This window comes from Molothrus ater, chromosome 6, assembly GCF_012460135.2.
Source record: "Molothrus ater isolate BHLD 08-10-18 breed brown headed cowbird chromosome 6, BPBGC_Mater_1.1, whole genome shotgun sequence".
Lineage (NCBI taxonomy): Eukaryota > Metazoa > Chordata > Aves > Passeriformes > Icteridae > Molothrus > Molothrus ater.
The window spans coordinates 13,749,434-13,764,285 of NC_050483.2; positions in this window are offsets into that span (position 1 = coordinate 13,749,434).

Sequence of the window (14,852 nt, forward strand, 5' to 3'; positions counted from 1 at the left end):
TTATACCACCCAATTTGACTTATTTCACCTTTTCTTTTTGTTCCTTATGCAAGTAGATGACATTTTTAGTTTGCAAAACCGGTATCTCCACTGTTTGTCATTTCCATGCAATTCTAAAACAGTTTGATTTTGTCTTTGTCTGGAGACTGAAATATCTTTCAACAGCCTCATCTGTCTGCAGAGAGGCCCAGCATAGTTAGAGCTCTGGGCACAGGCCTGGCTTTGGGGTTGCAGCCTGATCATGGGTAACAGGGTGAGGAGGGAAACAAAGGGAATTATTCAGATGTCATGGTGAAGGCAAGGGGAAATCTTACTGCGTTTTCCCCATCTCACATGAGAGTTTACAGAGGACAAGTGATACAGCCACAGATGTTTGTAGAGATTTAGGACTGAAACCTTTGGTGTGAAAGCATTTCTACCATACAAATCATTCCTTCAGGCTACTTCTGCCTCCTAAGATGCCATTAAATGTCACAAAGCTTTGTAATGTAATGCTCAAGCTTCAGTTTCAGTGCAGCCTCTTACATTTGATTGTAAGGTCCTGACTCTGCTGTTGGCAATTGTCCCCCTTATCCCATTTACTTGGAAACATCCAGAGCTTTGTAAAGAATTGTTGTAACTTGGGAAGTGGAAAGTTATAACCACAGAGAAATAAGGCACTGGAATATCATGGGCACAAGTGCCTATGCCTGTATTCTACTTTTCATTTAGGAGGTGATTACAACAAAACTGTATCTAACTTTATACAGACACCAGTTCCACCACAAAGATGCAGAGATTCAGTTTTGTACTTGGCTGGGGTTTTGGTAGGAGGATGAAGGGGTAAAATTTGGTTAATGTTGTACGAATTCATATCTCTGGTGCAATATATGTAAAAAAAAAAAAAGCCCCACTCTGTACTTTGTATAGATTAGTTTTTAACTGGATTAAACTGAAACTCAGCACAGTGACAGAGATTTAGTGTTTTATTTTTAGTGGGTGGGCAAGACCTGGGTTTGTATTCATAGAATCAGAGTGGCCTGGGTTGGAAGGGACCTCAAAGATCATCTCATTCCAAGCCCCTGCCATGGGCAGGGACTCCTCTCACGATCCCAGGTTGCTCAGAGCCCACCCAGCCTGGCCTTGGACACTGCCAGGGATGGGGCATCCACAGCTTCTCTGGGCAACCTGTGCCAGTGCCTCAGCACCCTCACAGTAAATAACTTCTTCCTAATACCTAACCTAATATCTGATCTAATCCTGCCCTCTTTAGTTTGAAGCCATTTCTCCCTTTTCCTGTCACTACACATCCTTGTAAAAGTCTCTCTCCATCTTTCCCACAGGCTCCCTTCGGGCAGTGAAAGGCCACAATTGGGTCACCCTTAGGCCTCCTTAGGAGTCCTTCCTGTTTGCCCTGCACTTCTAGAATGATGTGAATTTAAAATATGATGTAAGAGATGTTGTGTTCTTCCCTGGCACCAGCTGCCTCACTGCAGGAGCTATTCACTAATTAGGTACTTGAATGCTCAATTTTCTGTATTCATAAAAACACAAACCAAACTAATTAAAATCCTACTGTGCCACAGCATTACAAACTCCTAACACCAGCCCACAGTTCCCTGACTTGTTCACATGCCAAACAGAAATTCCAGAGAAGGCGAAGCACCCATGGGCTTAGTAACACATTCTTCTATAGGTTGCATTCTGCACCTAGATTTTTGCATTCATACTCAGGTGGTGGCCACTTCAGGATGTGAGAATGGCTGGGACAAGGTGTCTCTTATATCCACAGGATGTGGTGCCATATCCAGCCACAGTAGAATTTTCCATTTTGTGAATTTATCTGGCCTAGGGAAAATATGATGCATAGCAGGGTTTTGTAAAGAAATGAAGCTTTGAACTAGGGCTTGTCCTTTGGTGATTTATGCAAAAGTAGACAGCAGATGCCAAGAGCTGTCCCTAAGGTTGGTCCCAGTTGTACCAAGGCTGTGAAATGAGAGTTCCATCTGAAAACAGCAACACTGACTGTAGTTTAGTTACATTTCTAAAAACGAACTATTTTTAGATAATGAGAAAGGAGGGAGTGAGTTTGAGTCCTATTATTTATGCATCCACAAACAGCAAATATCAAAACCATCTACAGTTACCTAATGCCTTAAATGTTACCTAATGCCTTAAAAGCTACACTTGCCAGAATCAGGTTATATTCAGCAGTAACAGTTTTTATAATTATACTATGAAAAAAAACCTGCTAAATAACACCCTACCTACTTGCTTGTGTGGTAAGGTACAATATCAGCGAGGGAGAATAATTTTTCAGTGATAATTTAGCTTCTAAACCTGGTGTACTTTTCAGTGACAAAGGCAGGGATAGAGCAGCACAGCAGAACTGACCTTTCCATTCTTTGCTCCTTTTCCATCAATTCAAGCAGCTGCTCGTCTGAGTGACTGCCCAGCAGTCCCCGTGCAAACAATTTCTGTTTACTCAAACGTGTATTTCCTTAAACACATAGCAGCTCACAGCTGGTCTCTCCTAGGAAACTGCCCACAGAGCCATTTCTGTGCTGAAGAAGGTGCCAGGGCATGCAATGCACAGCTTCCCCTCCAATATCTCACTTCACACCCTCTCTCAGTTGTGTCATGCCATATCTCATTGCTGTTAATAATGCACCGAGACGAAGGATTCCATTCCTGTGCCCGCTGTCACCAGGGACATGGCAGAAGAGGGGATGGAGGCACAGCCCTCCAGCTCCTCTGTGTCCATTCCAGGCTGTCCCAATCCACAAATGCAGGTCCCACCTAGGAGGAGAGGATGAGCTGCTCAGCCACGGGGCCCTCAGCACACGGAACTGCCCGGAATTGCCATTCCCAGCAAGGCGGAGCCCCGGAGCCCAGGCCAGGCCCTGAGGCTGTGCAGAGCCTGCCAGGGCTGCCAGCAGCGCACAGAACTGAGTTCCCCAACATCTGCCACAAAGCCCTGGAGGAGGTCTCAGCTCCCAGAGCGATCCGCACGCCATTCCCTCACTAGAGGGAGTCTAAAGACAAGCATTGCTGGGCCCTCTCCGCGGCTGATCAAGGAGCAGAGTGGTGGCACAGTAAAATAGACACGATGTTGGGAAGGGAATGATCCCTCAAAAGCCAAACAACAGCAGCTGCCACGCTTCAAAAGGGCTTTTGTTTTTTCCTTCGAGGGAAGGCATTTCTTGCATTATGCTGTTTCCTTCTGAAAGAGACCCTGAAAGTGCAAATGAGCACGGAGCTAATTAATGATGTCCCTCCTGAATAGACACCTCTGCACTTCATCTCCCACTGCAATACGCCACAGCTGGGGAACAACATGAGGATTACTTGGTATTTAGAACCCCAAGATACTGACCATGAAAAGCTACTGTTTACATTTACACCTTGAAAACAGTCCTAGAGAAGGCTCCTACATGTTAGCGAAACAAAAAAGGCAATACCTGTACTTTTTCTGGAGGAAACAAGATTATACAGGCACCATGGTCACTCCAGAGGCTGCTCAAGAAACAGCTGCTTTGGAGGCAGATGCAAGTTGCTATTTTTCCCCTCAGGAGTTCTAAAGGTGAAGTTTGCATATATTGAAGCCAGTTTGGGGATGCTGCTTCACTTGGTCTCTGAAGCTCCCAGGGAAGTGTGATCACCAATGAACAGCCAAGAAAACTCATAAAAATCATCCTGTTAAATATGAGAACTCAGATCAAAGAATAAGGAGTTGCCATCCAGGCACACCTTAAATTTATGAGCAGTTTCCCTTTACCCCTAGTTTAATTTCCATACTCAGTGTCATGTTGCTCACTGCATATAAAGCCACAACTCAATTTCAACTATAGCTTTATAATTCTTAGCCTAAAAATCCTCTTTCTATGCATTTTTCTTTCTAACAAGAGGAAAGTTAAGTGCTGTAGAAATTAATTTATTTGTGTTCACTGAGTGTGAAAAATGCATGTATTTTATGATTGGCTTTTTGCAAATATTAAAATGAATATTATATGTGTTGTGTTAGAAAGTAATGATGTATTAATTTTCTTAAGTACTGTGTTAAATATAGTTTTAGGTTATAAAAATTGTTAAAATAGAAACTCTGCTACGTAGGACACTTTTTTTAAAGAAAGGACTCGCAGCGAGGTAGCAGCCACAGGACACCTAAATCTTTCAGAGAAAAAGAATTTATTGCCCTCTTATCAGAAGAAACAAACTTCTTCCCACCTCGAAGGTGCTGTTAGGATTTGGAGGAAGAAGTTGATGATGACCAGACAGAATCCTGTATTTGAATGGAATTTATGCATCATGTATGAGGTGTATGAATATGCAACAGGCTGTTGTTTTTAAGGGTTAATCCTCTGTTAACGGGGGTCCTTTTTCGTAGGGCTGGTGCTGCCCAGAAAAAGGTACCCGGAGGTCCGTAACTCTTTGTCTCTATTGTCTCATATTGTCATAATTCAAATTGTCCAAATTATTATTACTCTAATTGTATTACTATTTTTATAACCATTTTATTACTTTTAAACTTTTAAAAATTTTTAAAAACAAGTGATTGGCAATTTTTAACACTGAGCATTATAAAATATGAAGGAACTTGTAAATAGCAGATGTGATTTCTTAGTCTAACTATCTGTATTTTAACTTTGTACTTTGTTTTCAGATGAGAGAAATAACCAGCCAGTTATCCATCCGGATGACTATTTAGTTCAATCCACAGGTAATGACAGTATCACCATAACAGTCTTTATTAATTTACCTATTAATTATTTACAGGTCCCAAGCTGCACCTCATTTGGCTCAGTGTTTGGATTAACAGCTGCTTGTCTTCCCCTTGGGCTGAGCTCTCCTGTACACCAAGCACTACCAACCACATCAGAGGCTGCCAGAGTCTCAATTTCAATTCTGACTGTATTGCAATTTCTACACTGAAAACTGCTCCTGCAGATGATTTTATCTGAGGCTAATGGGAAGGATGAACAACTGCAGCCAGCACTGGAATGCTCCTTAGCATTACTGGGATTTCACCCCAGCTCCCAAAAGCAACACTCACACGCCTTTGCTCCCTTTTGCTTAAAAGCAGAAAGTTTTCCTTTGGTCCCCTGGCAGCTGCAGTTGGGCTGGAGATTGCTAAACCATCTGTGCCTGACGTGGCACTGCAGACCTGGCCCTGGCAGCTCCTGCATGTTTCATCACGGCTCAGCTTTCAGTCTAGACAGCTCCTCAATGTTTCAGAACCTCAGGACAAAGCCAGGGTGGCACCAAGTGTGCACAGAGCGTTTTTTAAAATTTAAAAACAAAACAAAGCCCCTCAAAAAACATACTGCAACATAGCAGTTATGAAACATGGAAAAAAACTGTGCTGGGACTAGAGGCAGTTCATTCACACCCTGCCATAACTGAGTGGCTGAATAGATGCAGTTTGACCCAAAAACAGCACATGCACATCCTCCTGCTCATGCCTGATGCACAGGAGTCATCAGCAAAACTTCAAAGTGATAACTCCCAACTCCTTGATGAGATGGTTTCTTTATTATTAAACTGTGACAAACTTATGCATCTAAACAACCCTTTCCCAAACAAATTCCCAGAGAACAAACTTTGGAGGCTGCCTGCCTGTAGCTGACTCTCAGTCACATATCTCACAACAGTGGTGGACTAAAGGCTATTTAAATAATTGCAGCTTTTCAACTAAGAGATTGTAACTGCATGTTTTAAAGCAATAAGGCAATAAAATACCTTAATGCACCATCACAGTCCAGTATCTAAACCTTTGTAAAGTGAAGAACCCACTCACATTTATGAGCTGGGGGAGAAAAAAAAAAAGCAAACTCCAGCTTATTTCAGGCAGGCACTTGCACTGTGTAAATGCAGCTCCCTTCCCACATGGCTCCCCAAGGCTCCCAGAAGCAGAGCAGGCTGTCCCACTCTTGGGATCAGTGTGCATCCACAAACAAGGGTTTTTCCCTTTTTCCTTACAGCTCCTCAAAAAGTAGCATTGTTCAAAGGAAGCACAGAAAAGAAGCATTTGGAAGGAGCTGCTCTGAATCAGGAGCTTGTGGGCTTTAATCCCAAACCATTACTGCTACAACTTTCTATCTGAAGTGCCCACAAAAAAGGCAGGTACACATTTTCCTCTGACATGCAAAGCAGTGCTGTGGGAGAAGACAAAGCAATTCTGCTAAAGAACCAGGGAGACCTGAAAGCTCTTTCAGTTCCAGGCACACATAGAGGACAATGACACTTTTGTGCACTGCTGGTCACAGCCAAACCAGGAAAAGCAAACACATCTTGGGTATTTCTCCGGAGGAATTGAACATCTCCACTGGGTGCAGTCATGAAGCCCATCCTCCCCCAGCCCTCTTCTTTCTGCCTGTGCTCTGGGCTTCCAGCATGGGCTCATCTGCAGGCTGTGTGCTCAGTGGCTGGGAGTGCAGGACACCCTCAATCAGCACCTTGCTGTGCTCTCTTCTCTTGATAAAACCTGCTATAAATCTGGTGATTGGATTTTTTAGCCGCACCAGAGCTGGATGCAATGCAATGCTCAGTGGACAGGCCAGCTGCTGTGAAGGCTCCTCCACTTGCACAGCCCATCCCTCCTTTCCTGAAAGAATTCAACTCTTGAGGTAAAAATCATCTTTTTGCCTAAAGAGTTCATCTTTTTTGAGTAGCTCTCAGAAGGATCCTCTGAAGATCCTGAAGACAAAGATCTTTTACTTGCTGCTGGGGACAAAACTGCATTGCAAAGACAACCAAATTCCATTTTCACAGCCCCACAGACAGCTCATTGCTGATGCTGCACACTCAAAGGGTACTGCAAGGAAATCCTCTCAGTTTGCAAGGTGATTCTCTCATCCTGTGTCCTTTGGGCAGGGTGTTTGTGCTTTTCTCTTTGAAAACACCTGGGGAGGACAGAGTGCCTTTGAAGCTGTGCTGGCTGTGCCATGAGTCAAACACTGCCCTGGGGGAGCTCAGTGCAGCTGTGCCCTGCATGGCACCTTGACAGGCACTGACACACCAGAAATAGAGAGTTTGGACAGGGCTGCACCTAAGGAGCAACACGAGTGCTGCTCCTCATAAGATATCACAGGATGGGATTTGTCACAAACTATCTTCATAAAGTATTTAGGAAAAAACCAAATAGAATCCCACACACACCTGATTGTCCCACTGTGAGACACCCTACAGAGCACTGCACTTGCAAACCAATGCATAAAAAAGAGAAGAAAAATGTAGATATAGATCTAAATTTAACCTGAGGATTAGATTAAGCTTAAAAAACAGAGCTAGCCTGAGAATTTCAAAGTGTCTATGGCATCTGCATTCCTGTCTACCCTACTGAAAATCAGAGAGCTTCATCCACTGAGCAATGGTCTACCTATCTTGGAAGGTTTCAAGAAATATCTCTTGGAGTTTGGGGTTTTCCTGAGGAAGCATATTTTAATAGGATGACACTGACCCTTTATTTTCTCTTAGAGAAAATAAATTATTCCTCCTGCAGCAGGGAAGCCACTTGTACTTTGTAATTCCTAAGTTTTTAAATGGTGCTGGCAAAGCTGTTTCAGGGACAGGAGAAGGACTGGCAAGGAGAAGCCGGGAACTTCATAAGCTGGGGAAAATAAAATGGGTAATTACATGGTACATTTGTTATAGAAGCCTTGTAGCTGGATGAGTACTAAATTAATATAAATAAATTATTTTCATAGCCAGATGACTGAAGTCCAGTTGTATTTATTTATACTTTAATAGGTTGTCTAATACCTATTATTTTTCATATTTCTACCTGAAATGGAATTCCTCTTGCTTCCCTTATAAATAACCAAATATACAAATACCAAGAGATAAATAATCAAGTTTCTTTGATCTCCTTTTCACATCTTTATTTGCTTATCTAGTAGGAAATACTCTATAATCTCTCTGTGGGCAGAGAATAAGTGGTTTCTGACCTAAATAGATTACAATTCAGTGGTTATTGGAGGAGGATACAATCAATGCCAGACAAGAGCTGCTGGGCCACTCAGGCAACTGCTTCTACCTTTATCCTGTGCTTCAGATGACACTACAGTTTTCATATTTGTCAAAAAATAAAAGTTATTTTCAAAGTAATATACAAAGTCTGGAGAAACCTATTAAAAAACAAAAAGAAAAGACATTTCTAAGGTTGTCAGGCACATAAAATAAATCAGTGTTGTTCTCTCACTGGAAGGGCAGCACAGAGCACTGCTTGATGCAATTAGTAAGGGGCAATAATTTTGTTTCAGTTGTACAGAGTCATTTGGACCAGAAAGGTAACTCAGAGTCACTGCAAGCACAGTTCAGCCCACCCTGGCTGCAGCTCTATATCAAATTATTCCATGCAGTGCTCCACAAGATGTGCTCACTTGGCATGCTATTTTTACTATTGAGAGTCTCAACAAAATCTCCAACAAACTGCTATAAACAAAGGCTGAATTTTCCTTGGGTTTTTGCTTTGCTTGAATTGCTTCATTTCAAGTGGCTGAAGAATGGTGTATTCCCCACTATGAAATGCTGAAAGTGGTTGGGGAATAAAAGCCACAAACTGAGATTCTGTTATCTTTAATCCAGCCATTCCACCACCAATTTGCTTTCCATGAGATCACATCTGACAGGAACAATTTCTCTTCCCTTCTCCCCTCTCAACCACAAGACATAAATTCATATTTACCCTGCTGCAAAATCCTAGAGGCTAAAAAGCAGTATAGCTTTTGCATTTCACACTTCAGCACCGTTAGCATCAAACCTTTGCTTGGGTTTTTTAACCAAAAAACAAACTTCACTTCTTAACTAGTTGGTCCTCAAACTATAACTCTTGTCCTTTTTGACTTAAAGCAGCAAAGTAACAGAAAGTTCTCATTGGTGGATGATGGTGATTGGGCTGAAAACAGCCTGCTTGAGTCTGGTGCTTAATTGTTATTATGCTGATAGGAGTCATACTTGGGTCTTACTCCTGCAGGAAAAAAACTTGACAAACACCCTCTTAAGACAAGGACAAGCCTATCAACTCACTCTTGCAGGCAAACTGTATTATTTTATAATTATTTGTTACTTCTTAGATGTTAGTTTAAATTTGGGTACTAGTCTTGCAAACGCTCAAGCTTCTTTTACTGTGGCTGGATAAAGGAACAGGAGACCCCACAAAGTTATTAAAGGTATTGGAGTGTTACCTAAAGGACATCATGTCTTTAAAAAAATATTTCTGTATGCCAGAAAATTGTGGAAATTTTCGAAATATTCCACCCCCCTGCAGCAACGAATGAGCTGTAGCTACAAAGTAAATTCCAAAAACAAACTAACAAAACTTGGCACCTCTAACCCACTAAGGATCCAGAGAAACCTCCCAACAACTGCTGCTCGGTATTTTTTCATTTATTTAAAGTGTTTCAGGAAAATGAAGGAAATGTGAGCACCAGCACACCATTTTAGCCAGGCACTCTCTGACCCACACCCAGACTGTTTTGAGCCAGTGAGATGACATCTGTTGAATTTAGCACACTTGGGAGCAGCTTCCCTGTGAAAAGCAGTGAGCACTGGATACTGAGTAATGAGAGCAAAATTGCTAAAAACGTTTGTGGACTGGTGTAAATTGGGAATTACTTTAAAATGAGAGATTGTGGATTTCTCTGTGGATATACTCACTCCCTTTACAACAGGTCAGTACAAGAACATTGCTGTTGCAATAAACTTAATTCCTGCCTGCTTGGTAGAAGAAGCCAACAGGGCTGCTAATGAACTGCACCTACTGAACAGCAAATTTTATAAACACAAAGTCTTTATAGTTTTAGAACAGAACAAAACTGCAAAGGCCATTCTGATACTATCACCCTGAACATGATCCTCACCTCAGCAGGCAAACATCTGGAACATCTGGTAAGTGAGAGGAGTCAGCAGCTGCTTGGCCCTCTATTAGCTACAGAGCTCCAGGTTTGGGGCCAGCAGCATGCATGTGGAATGGGAAGAAAGAGGCAGAATCTGTATTATCCATCACCACCACAAGCTGTCTCCAGGTTAATATTAATAGTTTTTAAACCAAGCTGGGTTTTTTTCCAGATGAAAGTCAGCTGAAGGTAAGGAATCTCTGGCAGTCCAGAGAGGTGCAGAGATAAAGAGAAGGGGTTTGAGCACAAAAGTTTCACACCTGGCCAGCTCAAGGCCAAGTCCAAACAATGGGAACAAGGTAGCTGAGAGTCTTATATTTAGATTTGTCTCTTCAAGTAACTATTTAACATTACAGGACACCAGTGAAATGTAGAAATTAGTTTTAATAGTAAAACACAAACCACTCAGCCATAATGTGACACATTTATGGGGTGGCTTTGCTGCCAAAACATTTATTCACTTCCCTCTGAAAAAAGAAAATAAACAGTCCTGGTCCATCCAGCCAAGAAGCATTCCCACTTTGGAGATAAAAGGGCTCTGCTGCAAATCCAAAGGCTACTGTGACAAACACTTCACTTCTGGTGTGTGGAAGGAAGAGAAAATGGGTGAGTTTAAATATCTGGTTTAAGGGACTGTTCCCATTTGAGAACAAAGGTAGAAAACAAGGACTGGATAGGGATAGGTCTGGTTTAATCTCCTCCATAACTTGCAAAAAGAAAATCAAGTGAAGAATGTAGGTTCAGATGTGAGTTTCTACTGAAGATGAGACTTTTGAGGAAATACAAATTTTAGAATTGAACTTAGCTCCACTTAGAAGAGAAAACAGATGCTTCAGCAAACACAGAGCTCCACAGAGGAGAAACACTTGTGATACCATTGAAATACCTTGAGTGGTAGTATTGTAATTCAAGAGTTCTGACCATGTGTCACAGGGCTATGGCATGCTGGGGAACTTTTAATTCTCTTTTTCTCCTTAAACAAGAGCACAACAGAAGTGACATGCTTTTCAGGCCACATACAATAACGAGCAAAGGAAGCAGGAAAAAGAGTCAATTAAATGAATAACAACTCAGTGTAATTTAAAAAAAGGAAACATGAAAGAACAACCTTTCAAACCAAATAATCAAATATCACTGTCAAAAGCATACATTTAGTAAAGCAGGTGGCTTCTAAATGTAGAATATCCAGGCAACACTTGATAGAAAAAAAATCTGTGAGAAAGTAACAGCTACTTCCTACAAATTCACTTCTAAAGACAGATGCTGACTTGGGAAAAATATTTGTTTACTGCTTATTATTTAGAGAGGAATTTGCCATCATTTTCCACAAAGAAGCTGCTCTCTGTGCACTCTGCCCCACCAAAATCCATACACCTTGTAAGAGCATCACTCTGATCTTCCTGCTCATCTCACTGTTTCATTTCTCCACCTATCCCAGGAAAGAAACATCACCTTGCTAATTTTTATTCCTCAGGTTATAAAGCCAAATTGGAACTAACAACTTTATTGAGCCATTACTATAAGCACACGCTCCCCAAGAGACAGTGAGAACTTATGATCAAAGCAGAGTTTAGGTTGGAAAAGACCCTCAGGATCAGCAAGTCCAGCTGTTAGCCCAGCACTGGCAAGTCCAACACTAAACCAGGTCAGTCAGCAACACATCCACAGAGCTCTTAAACACTGCCCTGGGCAGCCTGGCCAAATACCTGAGAGCCCTTCCAGGGAAGAAGCTCTCCCTAATATCCAACCTAAACCACCCACAAGAGCCCATTTGCTCTTGTCCTGTCCCTTGCCACTTGGGAAAAGACCAACACTCACCTCACTACAACAACATTGCATGCACATGGCAAGACCATGACATAAACATCCAACAAAGTCAAATGCCTTAGCAAAAAGGTTATGAAATATGCACAAGGGCCATATTCTGTCAAGCTTGAGAAAAGGAAATAAAGCAAGATTTTTACTCACAAGGCAGAAGAACAAGTTCCCAGGAGCTGCTGAAGCTGAGAAACATCACTGCTACAGCAAAGGCCCCATCAGAGGCTATTTGAGTCAGCTGCCCACCCCATTAACCTAATAGTGCCCAGCCCTAAGAGGGAAATCCTGGTGCTAATGAACTCCCTGGCAATCCTTCTTGGATTTGAAGGCCCAGGCTTTAAAACGGAAGCTGAAGTTCATTGAAGTTAAGGGTTCCTGTTCCTGGCACTGATGCTGTCACTTTCAGTGCTTCAACTCCACTCAGGAATAACATTATGGTGAATATAACAACAGCAATAATGGTGTTTACATCCTGTGCCTCCCCTCTCTTGGGCAGAGAGCAAAGGCAAAACTCCTAAGCAAGTATTGGCCACCTGAAAGAACAGCTAGAGTAGGAAAAGGGTGGCAGCCCCACTCCCAGTGAGGAGAGGGAAGAGGGGACAAGGTTCTGTGTGGGGCCACTGCCACAAGGTGCCCCTAACCCCCCCCAGCTGTGATGGGATTGCCATTTAATGCTGCTCAGCCCTGCAGGGAGGGGGCTGGTTAGGAAACCTCATGGGGTGGTGTCATCTGCATTTCAACTGCTGAGTAAGGCAGGCACAAATGTCAGCAGGGGAGAGTGGCAGAGAGGGGCTGCAGGCTCTGATTTTTGAAAATTCTGTTCAAACAGAACAGAGTTTCACAGAGTCATTGCCCTGTGATAACTCATTAAAGTCACGCTATGAATTAAAGCAGGAGCACAAGCCACAAGAACATGCAGCATGTTCTGCAGGCACCTTGCAGTGCTCAGAGCAGGACAGAGCAGCATCTGCAGCCTCTCAGGAATGTCTTCTGCTCTTTTAATAGTTCTCCTTAGTGGGGTGGGGAGGTTTGGATCACGTATCTTTCTCCCCTTGCTGAATCAAAAATAGTGCCCTGAGTCACTGGTTACAGGCAGTGCTGGCCACGCTGAGCACGTGTCCCCAGCTCCCCCAGGCCTCCTCCTCACCTCCAGCAGCACTCCTGCTCCAGGGAGGGCTGCAGGGAGGAGAAAATCCTCTCTCTGCCTCAGCACGTGCTCCCAGCAGCTTGGCAGATGATGTGTGTGGATCCAAAAATACACTGAAATGGGTGGGAAGTTTTCTGCTGCCTTCCAGGATGCTTGGATCAGGGCTGTTGGGTTGGAGATGTCCACCTTGGGATGGGGCAGCTGGCCCTGGATGGATGGAGTTCCACATGGAACATGCCCTGCAAAGAGCACTTAGCCTGCCAATTTTTAGTGGGAATGCCAGGATGACATTGAGCACAAGGAGAGGGAAAAGGTGTAACCAGGGAGCCTTAAATGCAGTGATTTTGAACCTTAAATCTCTTCTCCTTAACCCTATTCTGAAGAGCCAAAACACTTCCACTCACACCTGCAAAATGAACAACAGGGAGCATAAACCCAGGTGGTTCATCAATATCCTAAGAATAGATATTTCCATGCTTTGTACAAGTAATCACTGTGAAAGTTGCAAGCTGGGCAGTTTCACTGAAGTTTTTGGTTTTTTACTGTCTATTTTAAGTTTGTATTTTACTCCCCAAAAGATCCTTGTGCTTTGTCCCAAATCAAAACAATCTGTGCTAGCAAACAATTGTACCACCTTCAGGGGTGACTGAGGTACAAAGAGTTGGAAAAGGAAGGAAAACAAATTCAGTTCTTTTAAGAGCTGTTAATTACTCATTAGTTTGATATTTACTATTAACACATAACTGACCACAAGGGTCAGACCCCCACAAGTGCTCCTAGCACTGCTCCAGCAGGGCTCTGCTGTGGCTCCTGCCTTGCTCAACAAGCAGCAATATTTACCCACTGGGTTGAGCAATGCTGGCCATGCCCAGCCCAGTCTCACTTTTCAGGGCAGCCTGAATTTTGACACTGACCCTGTTGCTAATCTGTGCTAGCATGCAGACCTTGGCCTTGTTAAAGACTCTCATTCCAGCCTCCCACATCTGCTTTTTAGGGCTTTGATCTCTCATCCCAGCATCGTCACACTTTTGCTGGTGCTTCAAAACAAAATTGTTTATTACTGCTTGCCATTGTCTCCACACTGTGTAACTTCTGGATTTTAAATGTATTTATTTTGTATCCCTGACTCTCTTTTCCCTTATAATGCCATCTCTTCAGTTCACTTCTGGCTTGTATCTATTTCACAGGACCATGTCCCACCAAAGTACACTGCTGTAACACTGCACTTACCACGTGCCTTGAGGGACAAAGAGAGAAATTCTGACCCTGTTATAACCTAATTTTGTTTACATATGTTTGGATTTCATTGGGAAATGCAACATGAACTGAGATGCCCAGTGGCTCACCAGCAGTCACTACAAGTATTTTAAAGCTGTGACACCCAAGTGTTCTGCAGTCTCCCTTTCTGATTAGCCAGCTCTGTGATCCTTCTCCCCATCCAAGCAGCCCCACAAATTCAAAAGCAGCGAATGAACAGCGTGACCCTGTGAGCACAAACTGACAATGGTCTCCTGAAGCACACAACAGGCAGCTCCATGGCTCTGCCACAGCCAAAACCCATCCCTGGGCTTCCTGCCTGTATCCATGTGCACAGCTCAGCCAGGGCAAGCCCTGAGCAGGGGATGCAGCCTCCAGCTGCCCCCGCAGCCCCCTCTGTGCCCAGCACACGTGGGGGCCACAGCTCTCCTGGCTGCTCTGCGGGATCCAAACTGTGACACCACCTCCCAAAAGAGACGTGGGCTGGGAAAGAAAGTTCAGAAGCCCACTCACTTCTGAGTTGAACCATGGGAAACACAGTGCTTGCTCACTGCTGGGAACGAGGACTTTGCTGTGCAGAAATGATGGCACTGCTGCCTTCTTCAGAGCCTTCCCACGGAGAATGGGGGTGGGCAGCAGAAGGAGAACTCTAAGCACAATTTCAGATACCTGTGCTCCCAAACACCTCATGAAGGACAAATTGAAAGGATCCCCAAAAAGAAGTAATATCCTTAGTGCAAAATAAATACGCTCGT